General features: G+C 41.1%; 1 long non-coding RNA gene across 5 annotated transcripts; it reads right to left on the reverse strand.

Annotated features, from left to right (window-relative positions):
- Positions 1-431: 431 nt before the first annotated feature.
- On the reverse strand, positions 432-11,239 carry LOC135507945 (uncharacterized). Of its 5 annotated transcripts, none has more exons than XR_010450735.1 (3): positions 11,068-11,239; positions 973-1,818; positions 432-819 (listed from the first exon to the last, which is right to left on the reverse strand). It is a non-coding gene; the product is annotated as an uncharacterized LOC135507945 (long non-coding RNA). The 5 variants fall into 5 exon arrangements; XR_010450731.1 differs by having other exon boundaries at positions 973-3,795; XR_010450734.1 differs by lacking the exon at positions 11,068-11,239 and adding an exon at positions 3,713-5,043.

The raw sequence follows: 11,239 nt of genomic DNA on the forward strand, positions 1-11,239 counted from the left end.
TAAACACTCCAAATAGCCTTCGACTGCTTGGTGGCATCCGCATGGTCCTAAAGCACATCGTTGCTTTGTTTTTTATAATATTCCAATGATAATACTGGGGGGGGGCACAAAAATGCCATTTCAGAAAGTGAAAGTTGCACCCCTAAATTATACACTTCAACAGTGTTTACCAATCCTGCCCATGGGACAGCAATGGTTACACATTATAACTACGCAATAGACTAGAAACATGATTTAACTAGTTAAAAGCTGATTTGTAACTGATATACACAGAAATAGAATTTAAAAACAGTACACTATGCTTCCTATGCATTATGTAAATAATCTAAAACCGGTTCATCTCAATATCTACTTTCCTCCATCTGCACTGATCTGAGGACACAGGATTGGTGTAGTATTTAATCAAATGAGAGACTTAATTTCAACTAGGATAGAATGTGAAAGGCTTTATTGAAAGAAGTTATCCAAGTGTTATAAATACATAATACATGCATTATAAATATTATAATTGTAATCTTATATTATAAATAGAAGTTCAATCTGTTGTTCAATGCACATCTGGTGTGCATGATAAAAACAGAGGGATAAAGAGGAGATGAGGAGAGAGCTGTGAGAAAAAGTGTAGAAGACAGAAAGGAAAAGAGGAGCAGGGATGACAGCATATGATTCATGAATTACAGTGTGACTAAATGTAATATTCTCTCAGTTCATCACAATTGTATAATAGTGTCTCTCGTGGTGTCTCCCCAGTTGGCCCGAGCGGGTGAGGTGGCGATGATGGGACTGGGGGTTGGCATCCTCTCTCACATCAAGACATACCTGTAGACGAGAGACAGATATAGCATGTTTAAGCCTTGTGGGTTTTTTATTCTAACACTGTCAACTCTGGGATTACTACTTCTCTAGCTGCATTTCAGTGTAAAGCATCTATTTAATAATACTTCCTGTTGACCCGACCAAGTGACCTCTCACCTCTGATCATACTGTGCCCTCTATGTAGCCAGTTCAGATGCGGTAGGGGTACACCGACACAGCTGATATAACCTAGAGGATTTAGGCAGAAGGGGGGAAGAGGGAGGAAGTGAAGGAGAGAGACAGTTATTGAGAAAATAAAGTAGTTGAAGAGACAGTGTTCAACAGGAATCTGTGTGTCGTCTCACCCGTTGTCCACACTAAGTGGCTGAAAAGTACTTTATACTGAAAAACATACAGACACACGATGACAAACAATATATCGTTTTCTACATTATTTTCTACATAAATAGAAATAATGACCATGTCTTAATATTCTCCATGGTTGGCCCTCTTGCCTGTTCTTTGAAGGTTGAAGGAGCCACAGTTATACACCTGAGCCTGCTTACTGCACAACACAATCCATCAATCCGATTGATACACGAGTGTGTAGCTGTGGGTTATAGGGTGTCTAATTGTTCTTCTATTTCAATATGGGTGACTCTTAAAGGAGCCTGTTCTGTTTTTGTACAGACATTACCCTCACCTAAACTGTGAATTGAATAAATGCAGTTGACATAGCGAAGTAAATGGAAGAATACACTTATTGCAATGTGGATGGCTCTTAAGAGCCTTTGGTTGTGCATCGTCGAGTCTTTGGTGTTGCCAAGGAACAGCACCCTCTTCGAAGAAGTAGGAAGTGAAGATCTCCCGCACACGGATTGACTCCTGTGCTGTTAGCGCCCATCCTTGAAAAATCATGCAGATCCCCTCCTGGTCCTCATCTACATCCTCATGAAGTTCTGCAGGACACAGGTAGGCCCTGGTAACCAAATTGTTTTGAAGGAATCTCCAGGTGCAAGGTATCTGTAGGAATATGGAAGATAGTCAATATTAGACTTTGACATCCCCAGGTCATTGTGGATTTCTAAAGTATAATATATCTTATAAGAAACCATGATAACATTGGATAGACAGATGCATGTGCACACACATGGGCATGTGTAGCAAACAATAGCAGGATCATATCAAGGTTAGCATCAGAAATAATAATACAGTTGAAGTCGGAAGTTTACATACACCTGAGCCAAATACATTTAAACTCCGTTTTTCACAATTGCTGACATTTAATCATAGTAAAAATTCCCTGTCTTAGGTCAGTTAGGATCACCACTTTATTTTAAGAATGTGAAATGTCAGAATAAAAGTAGAGAGAAAGATTTATTTCAGTCACATTCCCAGTGGGTCAGAAGTTTACATACACTCAATTAGTATTTGGTAGCATTGCCTTTAAATTATTTAACTTGGGTCAAACATTTTGGGTAGCCTTCCACAAGCATCCCATAATAAGTTGGGAGAATTTTGTCTCATTCCTCCTGACAGAGCTGGTGTAACGGAGTCGGGTTTGTAGGCCTCCTTGCTCATTCACGCTTTCTCAGTTCTGCCCACAAATTTTCTATGGGATTGAGGTCAGGGCTTTGTGTTGGCCAATCCAATACCTTAACTTTGTTGTCCTTAAGCCATTTTGCCACAACTTTGGAAGTATGCTTGGGGTCATTGTCCATTTAGAAGACCCATTTGTGACTAAGCTTTAACTTCCTGACTGATGTCTTGAGATGTTGCTTCAATATATCCACATACTTTTCTTGCCTCGTGATGCCATCTATTTTGTGATGTGCACCAGTCCCTTCCTGCAGCAAAGCACTCCCACAACATGATGCTGCCACCCCCGTGCTTCACGGTTGGGATGGTGTTCTCCGGCTTGCAAGCCTCCCCCTTTTCCCTGAAAACATAACGATGGCCATTATGGCTAAACAGTTCTACTTCTGTTTCATCAGACCAGAGGACTCCAAAAAGTATGATCTTTGTCCCCATGTGCAGTTGTAAACCGTAGTCTGGCTTTATGGTGGTTTTAGAAACAGTGACTTCTTACTTCCTTGCTGAGCGGCCTTTCAGGTTATGTTGATACAGGACTCGTTTTACTGTGTATATATATACTTTTGTACCTGTTTCCTCCAGCATCTACACAAGGTCCTTTGCTGTTGTTCTGGGATTGATTTGCACTTTTTGCACCAAAGTACATTCATCTCTAGGAGACAGAGCGTGTCTCTTTCCTAAGCGGTATGACGGCTGCGTGGTCCCATGGTGTTTATACTTGCGTACTATTGTTTGTACAGATGAATGTGGTACCTTCAGGTGTTTGGAAACTGTTCCCAAGGATGAACCAGACTTGTGGAGGTCTACAATTTTTTATCTGAGGTCTTGGCTGATTTTTTTAGATTTTCCCATGATGTCAAGCAAAGAGGCACTGAGTGTGAAGGTAGGCCTTGAAATACATGTACAGGTGCACCTCCAATTGACTCAAATGATGTCAATTAGCCTATCAGAAGCTTCTAAAGCCATGACATAATTTTATGGAATTTTCCAAGCTGTTTAAAGGCAGCTTGGAAATTTAGTTTATGTAAACTTCTGACCCACTGGAATTGTGATACAGTGAATTACAAGTGAAATTATCTGTCTGTAAACAATTGTTGGAAAAATGACTTGTGTCATGCACAAAGTATGTGTCCTAACCGACTTGCCAAAACTATAGTTTGTTAACAAGAAATTTGTGGTGGTTGAAAAACGAGTTTTAATGACTCCAACCTAAGTATATGCAAACTTCCGACTTCAACTGTACATAAATACCACTTGAAGCTTGATGATGAGTTGATCATTTGAATCCGCTCTGTAGTGCTAAGCTAAAAACTCAAATGTGCACCCCTCTGAGTCCCCAGGACCAGGACTGAGAACCACTGCTCTTCATTGGGACCTCTTCATCTGCAGACAGGCTTTCAAAGCTCTCTGTATATGAGGGCATAAAACATTGCAATAAACATACTTCATTTTACTCAAATTAGACAGCACTGAATATTATGTTACTATATCTCTGTTCTCACTTCTAGGGACTGGAACGACACAAAAGTACCTGCCTATCCAGAATAGCCTACTCTCTCACTTTGACAATTGGGGCTGCTGTCCTTTCACCCTTCTCAATGGCTGTTACCTAGCTACCTACAAATGCATTTGGAGTTTGTTTTTACAATGATAAATGCATCAAGACACCTAGCTAAAATTAAGTTAGGTAGCTGGTGATATTTAATTAACTTAGCTACACAGTATGTAAAGTTGGCTAGATAGCTAACTGCTACGTTAGCAGTTAATTTGAGTTAGCCTGCACTATAGCTAGTTAGCTAATAATACATTGTTTAAAAAGCACATTTTTTTACTGTATTTACTTACTTGAATAGGCTCTCCCAGCCATGTGAACGATTGGAAACAGGACAGCAAAGTTTGTTTGTCACCAGAGCGGTTTTGTCACGCCCTGGCCGTAGTATATTGTGTTTGTCTTTATTTATTTGGTCAGGCCGGGGTGTGACATGGGTTTATTGTGTTGGGTGTGTGGCTTAGTGGGGGTATCTAGCATAGTCTATGGCTGTCTGGAGTGGTTCTCAATCAGAGGCAGGTGTTTATCGTTGTCTCTGATTGGGAACCATAATTAGGCAGCCATATTCTTTGAGTATTTCGTGGGTGATTGTTCCTGTCTCTGTGTTTAAAGTCACCAGATAGGCTGTATAGGTTTTCACACATTTATTGTTTTGTTTAGTTATTTCATGTCTAGTTAATTTTATTAAAGAACATGAATAACCACCACGCTGCATTTTGGTCCGCTTCTCCTTCGACAGACGAGAACCGTTACAGGTTTAGAGCATATTACTATTTACCTGTGAATAAATTCATGAAATAAAGAATGGATTAAACTATTTACCAACCAGACCTTCATACAAACTTGCTATGCTGAATTCTTGACGCACAGTCGAACGTGCTGCTATATGCTGCCAGCACACCCACAAGTGAGCCACTCTGGGCGGCCGGAGTGGCAAGCGGCACAGAGTACTAATGTACACAAGCTATTATTGTTATTTTATTGTGTTACTAGTTCATTTTTTTTTTGCTAATCTTTTCTTACTTTTTAATTCTGCATTGCTGGGAAAGGGCTCGTAAGTAAGTATTTCACGGTAAAGTCTACACCTGTTGTCTTTGTGTGACAAATACAATTTTATTTGATGTAGGCTAAATTTGGACTCAGGATCAGGAGTGTCGAAATATGATTTCTTTCAGCATCTGAGAGCATCTTGAGAGAATGCTAATGCACACTTAGATAGGTTCTGTAGAGGTGTTATCTAATCAGCATCATAAAAGCTGATAGTATTTCAATCACATCAAATATGCATTCAAGCCAAAATGAAATATTATCAGAAACATGTTGGGTTGTTTTCACAGCTTTCTATTTTCTTACAAATGGTCAAACTGATGTCATTTGGAAATGTTCAACAGAAAAACTCCAGTATTTTTGTTCTTGCATTTTCTCCCCATTTCCTAAACGTCTTTGCTATGTGAAAGAAGCAGAGATGACAAACAAAACTTTACCAATATCAACTAGATTGAAGCAGTCCTATCAATTTATGACATTATTCTGGTGAGCAAGGGTTTATTTAGTGTTCTAGGGCAACATATAATGACAGAAGAGAAGCTCCATATAGAGTATCTAATTATAGACAAGTTGACAGCCATCTCTGACTGTAGCCGACGGCGCATTTTCTATATTAGCTTGTTAGGGTCAGGTGCAGGCCTCAGATTTTCACTTTATCACATACAGGAAAGTATTGAGACCCCTTAACTTTTTCCACATTTTGTTACCTGACAGCCTTAATTACAAAGCAAAAACAGGTTTAGACAATTTTGGAAATATATTAAAAATAAAAACAGAAATACCTTATTTACATATGTATTCAGACCCTTTGCTATGAGAGTCGAAATTGAGCTCCGGTGCATCCTGTTTCCATTGATCATCATTGAGATGTTTCTACAACTTGATTGGAGTCCACCTGTGGTAAATTAAATTGAATGGACATGATTTGGAAACGCACACACCTGTCTATACAAATGTCCTACAGTTCACAGTGCATGTCAGAGCAAAAACGAAGCTATGAGGTCGAAGGAATTGTCCGTAGAGCTCTGAGACATGATTGTGTCGACGCACTGACCCGGGGAAGGGAACCAAAACATTTCTGCAGCATTGAAGGTCCCCAAGAACACAATGGCCTCCATCATTCTGAAATGTAAGAAGTATGGAACCACCAAGACTCTTCCTAGAGCTGAGCAATTGGGGGAGAAGAACCTTGGTCAGGGAGGTGATGGATAACCTTCCAGAAGGACAACCATCTCTGCAGCACTTCACCAATCAGGGCTTTATGGTAGAGTGGCCAGACAGAAGCCACTCCTCAGTAAATGGCAAATGACAGCGTGCTTGGAGTTTTCCAAAAGGCACTTAAAGACAATCAGACCATGAGAAAGAAATATGAAAACAAGATTAAACTCTTTGGCCTGAATGCCAAAGCGACATGTCTGGAGGAAACCTGCCACCATCCCTACGGTGAAGCATGGTGGTGGCAGAAACATGCTGCGGGGATGTTTTTCAGCGTCACAGACTGGGAGACCAGTCATGATTGAGGAAAAAATTAACGGAGCAAAGTACAGACAGATCCCCTCCCACAATTTCGTGGTCTCCAATTGTTTTAGTAGCTTGTCTCATCGCTACAACTCCCATACAGGCTCGGGAGAGGCAAAGGTTAAAATGCATCCTCCGATACACAACCCAACCAAGCCGCACTGCTTCTTACCACAGCACGCATCCAACCTGGAAGCACCAATGTGTCAGAGGAAACACCTTGGTTAGTGTGCGCTGCATCCAGCCCACCACAGGAGTCGCTGGTGTGCGATGAGACAAGCATATCCCTACCGGCCAAACCCTCCCTAACCCAGACGACGCTAAGCCAATTGTGCATCATCCCACAGACCCCCCGGTCGCAGTCAGTTGCGCTGCACTACAGCACCCTTAACCACTGCACCGCCCGGGAGGCCACAGACAGATTCTTGATGAAAACCTGCTCCAGAGCACTCAGGACCTCAAACTGGGGTGACGGTTCACCTTCCAAGGGGACAACAACCCTAAGCACACAGCCAAGACAACACAGGAGTGTCTTCCGGACATGTCTCTGAATGTCCTTGAGTGGCCTAGCCAGAGCCCGGACTTGAACCCAATATAACATCTCTGGAGAGACCTGAAAATAGCTGTGCAGCAAAACTCCCCATCCAACCTGATAAGAGCTTCAGAGGATCTGCAGAGAAGAATGGGAGAAACTCCCCAAATACAGGTGTGGCAAGCTTGCAGCATCATACCCAAGAAGACTTGAGGCTGTAATCGCTACAAAAAGGTACTTCAACAAAGTACTGAATAAAAGGGTCTGAATACCTATGTAACTGTGAGATTTGAGTTTTTTATTTTTTTATTTAATAAATTAGCAACATTTTCTAAAAAACTATTTTTGCTTTGTCATTATGGGGTATTGATGATATATATTTTTTTAATCCATTTTCGAATAAAGCTGTAACCTAACAAAATATTGAAAAAGTCTAGGGGTCTGAATAATTTCTGAAGGCACTGTATAGTCAGGTGGTTGTTAGCAATTTCGGGCAGGTGCGGTTGAACAAACCACTAGTGCACACACACGCGTGCCCACATTCACACACACACACACACACACACACACACACACACACACACACACACACACACACACACACACACACACACACACACACACACACACACACACACACACACACACACACACACACACACACACACCACACACACACACACCACACACACACATAGTCTCTACTCAGTCACTACTCAGTCAATGCTGGCCAAGTGAAAGATGAAGATATGTCTGTTAGTCTGCCCGGGCAGCTGGCCAACACAATAGACCAGACCGCCACTCCGCGCTGAGAACAATCCACCAACACAATGACCCCTCAATAGCCTGTCTCATTAGAGCCACTTTCTGGCCCTCCAGTGTGGAAGTACATGCAGCTGCCAAGCATCCTCTTCAACAACTATGCCACTGTTCTTCAGCAACAAGGTAACTTGTCTGCCTTGATACAACCTCTGTATGGATGGAATACCACCATACACAACACACACTGTTTAATAAATATTTGAGCGGAAGTAAAAAAAGAAAGGGAAGAGCAGGGAAGAATGTGACAATTTGACTTGTCAATCTCTGCTGTGTGTGCAGGTTAAGTAGAATAATTGAGTAGATAGAATAGTTGAATAGATAAAAATACTGAAATGGTGAATAAGAGAGTTAAAAAAAGGTTAAGGTATACAGTATAAGCTTCATATTAAAACACCAGACAGAGAAAATACTACAGTACAGTGGTTTACTCTCTGTTTATCTCTGAGTTGGCCTATTACTTAACTCCTTTTAGGAGCCATATGAGATAACGTGGCTCAGTGATCATCAGTTTCCCTGTACTATCTGCACTGTGCAGCAACTGAAGACATTAGTCCACTTACATAATACAGCAGGCCAGGCCTACATAGCTCTTCTTTCAAATAAGCTCCCAACCAATTAATACATGCAGGGATGCAGACAGTAAAATTACCCTCCTTATCACCTTTAAAGGCTGCCAACTCATTATAACAATATCACTATACAAGTAGAATGAAGCAGAGTTGTAAATCCCTTGTGATTAAAAACAGTAAAAAAAAGGTTGAGTGAAATACAAAGAAGTTTTGTGGAGAAGTCTTGCTATAAAAATAAAAGGTGCCTCTACAAAGTTGGACAGTTGCCAGCATGATGCATGGAAATACCCCACTGTAATGAATCCCATACTGTAGGCTAACTACCTCTACATAAAGCTCATGATTTTAATCTAATTGGATTTACTCACTTAGACAAATCTGAAGAATAGGACCTGGTGCACTATCATCCCGCCATCACAAATTATACTACAGCGAATCAGCAGCGTGAGGCTAAACAAACCACATAGCTGATCGCAGCGTGCAGTGTGCAAACATGGGAACGCAGCTAGGACAATATGGCTGAATTTAGACAGGCAGCCCAATTCGGATGTTTTTTTTCGATAGTTGGTCTTTTGACCAATCAGATCAACTCTGAAAAATATCTGATGTGAAAAGATCTGATGTGATTGGTCAAAAGACAAATTAGTGGAAAAAATATCAGAAATAGGCTACCTGTCTAAAAACAGTCTATATAGCATTCTGTTGCATCCAGATACTGAGGTCCTGATACTGAGTGTCTTATTCACAGCACTAGATTAGCAGCAACATCAAAAAATATCCTTCCAGTCAAAGGAGCAATGTTCAGTCCTCCTAATGCAGCTCAGCACTGGGACTGACTCGCTGGTTGGTTAGATGACTCACTCAATGCATTTTTAAACTATGTATTGAGCTGTGGCTCAGCATTCTACTTCCTTCTGCTCATTTAAATCCACAGGGCTAAACCAAGCAGGGCTGGAGCAGGGAGGTGCATTTTGGGGGATTTTGTAAAAGTGCTCTCTCATCTCTCATCCATTTAGGAGCTCTACTGTTACTACTCCATGCCCAGAGATGTGAGGAAGACAATAGATTCATCTTGATTAAATGTGCTCAGTAAGGTGTATCAAATAGATCAATTCTCCTTCAAATACATGACAGTATAGTAGGTCTAATATATACCAGCCAATAAGAGGTGGCAGGGGTGATCAATTAGACCCTCAAATCCATTCCAAATGTAAGTGTATAATGGCTGCAGACACTTGGCAGGCAGGGAAATACAATCCCTCTCCAACTTGTATGAGTCTGGGAGAAAAGTGAGTATTGGAGGCAGCAGAGAACAGAGAGTTTACAAGTGGATCCTGACTAGACAAAAGCCTGAAGGAGCTTGAGGAACAAAGAAAGAAATAGTTCAAATTAGTGTGAATTGCTACAAATCCACATGGAGAGTTTAATCAGAAATTCAAAGATATGGAGAGACAAGGGGTAGGATAAAACAGGGTATTCTGTGGTTATGTCTCCTTGTTGTTTTAATAAATCAGCAACTCCGGTCAGTGTCTCTGTCATAAGTTGCCCCAGGCAGTTTTACTATATTTTCTTTACACTGAACTATCCCACTTGACTTACACTGAGTAAAACCAAGTAAAGAAAATGCTGTATAAACGCCTAGCAGCATTGCCAGTTCATAAATGTCTATGGGGGCAACCCACACATGCCAAATGAAATGTATTACATTTTACTTTCCTTGATCGACAATATGACAGACACTGAAACTGTAACAGGAATATTAGCTTGATTTTCCATATACCTTTCTGGTATTCATAGACCTTTCACTGTGAACAAGCTGTCTCCTCCACAGTGGTGATTTTAACATGGATCAATAGACTGCGGGTCCCCCTTCTACATGGTAGCTTGAGTCTTTGGCAGTTACAGGTGAATCAATAGTAATCTGGTCAATCTCTCTGCTACTGATCAGGATTACTGCTATTACTGCTACTCATGAGCACTGACTGCCTTTTATAATGAAAACAGTCTCTATCTCCCTGTGCTGTGTTGAACGAGCTGGAACAGCCTGTGTGTTGTAGGCAGCCTATGGTAGCAGTAGTACTCTGGTAGCAGTACTACTATGGTAGCAGTAGTACTATAGTAGTAATTTAGTAAATTACAAATATTGCCTTCCTCCTTATCCAACCACTCCATTATATGTAGTGTTGTATTTTAGATTCAAACACAGACACAGAGCAAGAGACTCTCTCTCTCTCGCTCTCTCTCTCTCTCATATTATGGTGGGGCATCCCTATAGGATTGACCTACTCTGACTTGGTAATACAGACTCGATCAAAACACACCCTACGAATGGAATGCCTAAATCAATACTCACTTTCTAAAATCAACAAACACTGCGAGACCTCTCATAGTCAGCCATAGTAGTAAGCTACAGTACAGGGGTGATTTTTAGTGGCTGGCCATGATTTAGAGCACCCATGGAAACAATCTCGTTGTTTGAGAAAATACGAGGCGTCAACCTCAGTCAGTATTATTTTGTAGCACATAGAACTCGTGATCCCATGCATCAAAATTAACTAGCGATCGATTTAGACACGAGCACGTAGCAATTTAGCCACGACTATCTTATTCACAGATGGACAAGTAAATGTATCTAAACGTACCTGGGTCAGTATCACCTGCCTTTGAATCATACTAGATGAAACTTCTAATTCTTATGGCATTTCTCATGTGTGGGTGTTTTAAGAATAAGATATAGCATATCCTCCGTTGGGCCATGTTCCAGGTTTGTCGGACGATTTTCTGGTCATTCGTACGGCGATGCTGCTGTGCAGT

The sequence above is a fragment of the Oncorhynchus masou genome, chromosome 3, assembly GCF_036934945.1.
Source record: "Oncorhynchus masou masou isolate Uvic2021 chromosome 3, UVic_Omas_1.1, whole genome shotgun sequence".
NCBI classification, from domain to species: Eukaryota; Metazoa; Chordata; class Actinopteri; order Salmoniformes; family Salmonidae; genus Oncorhynchus; species Oncorhynchus masou.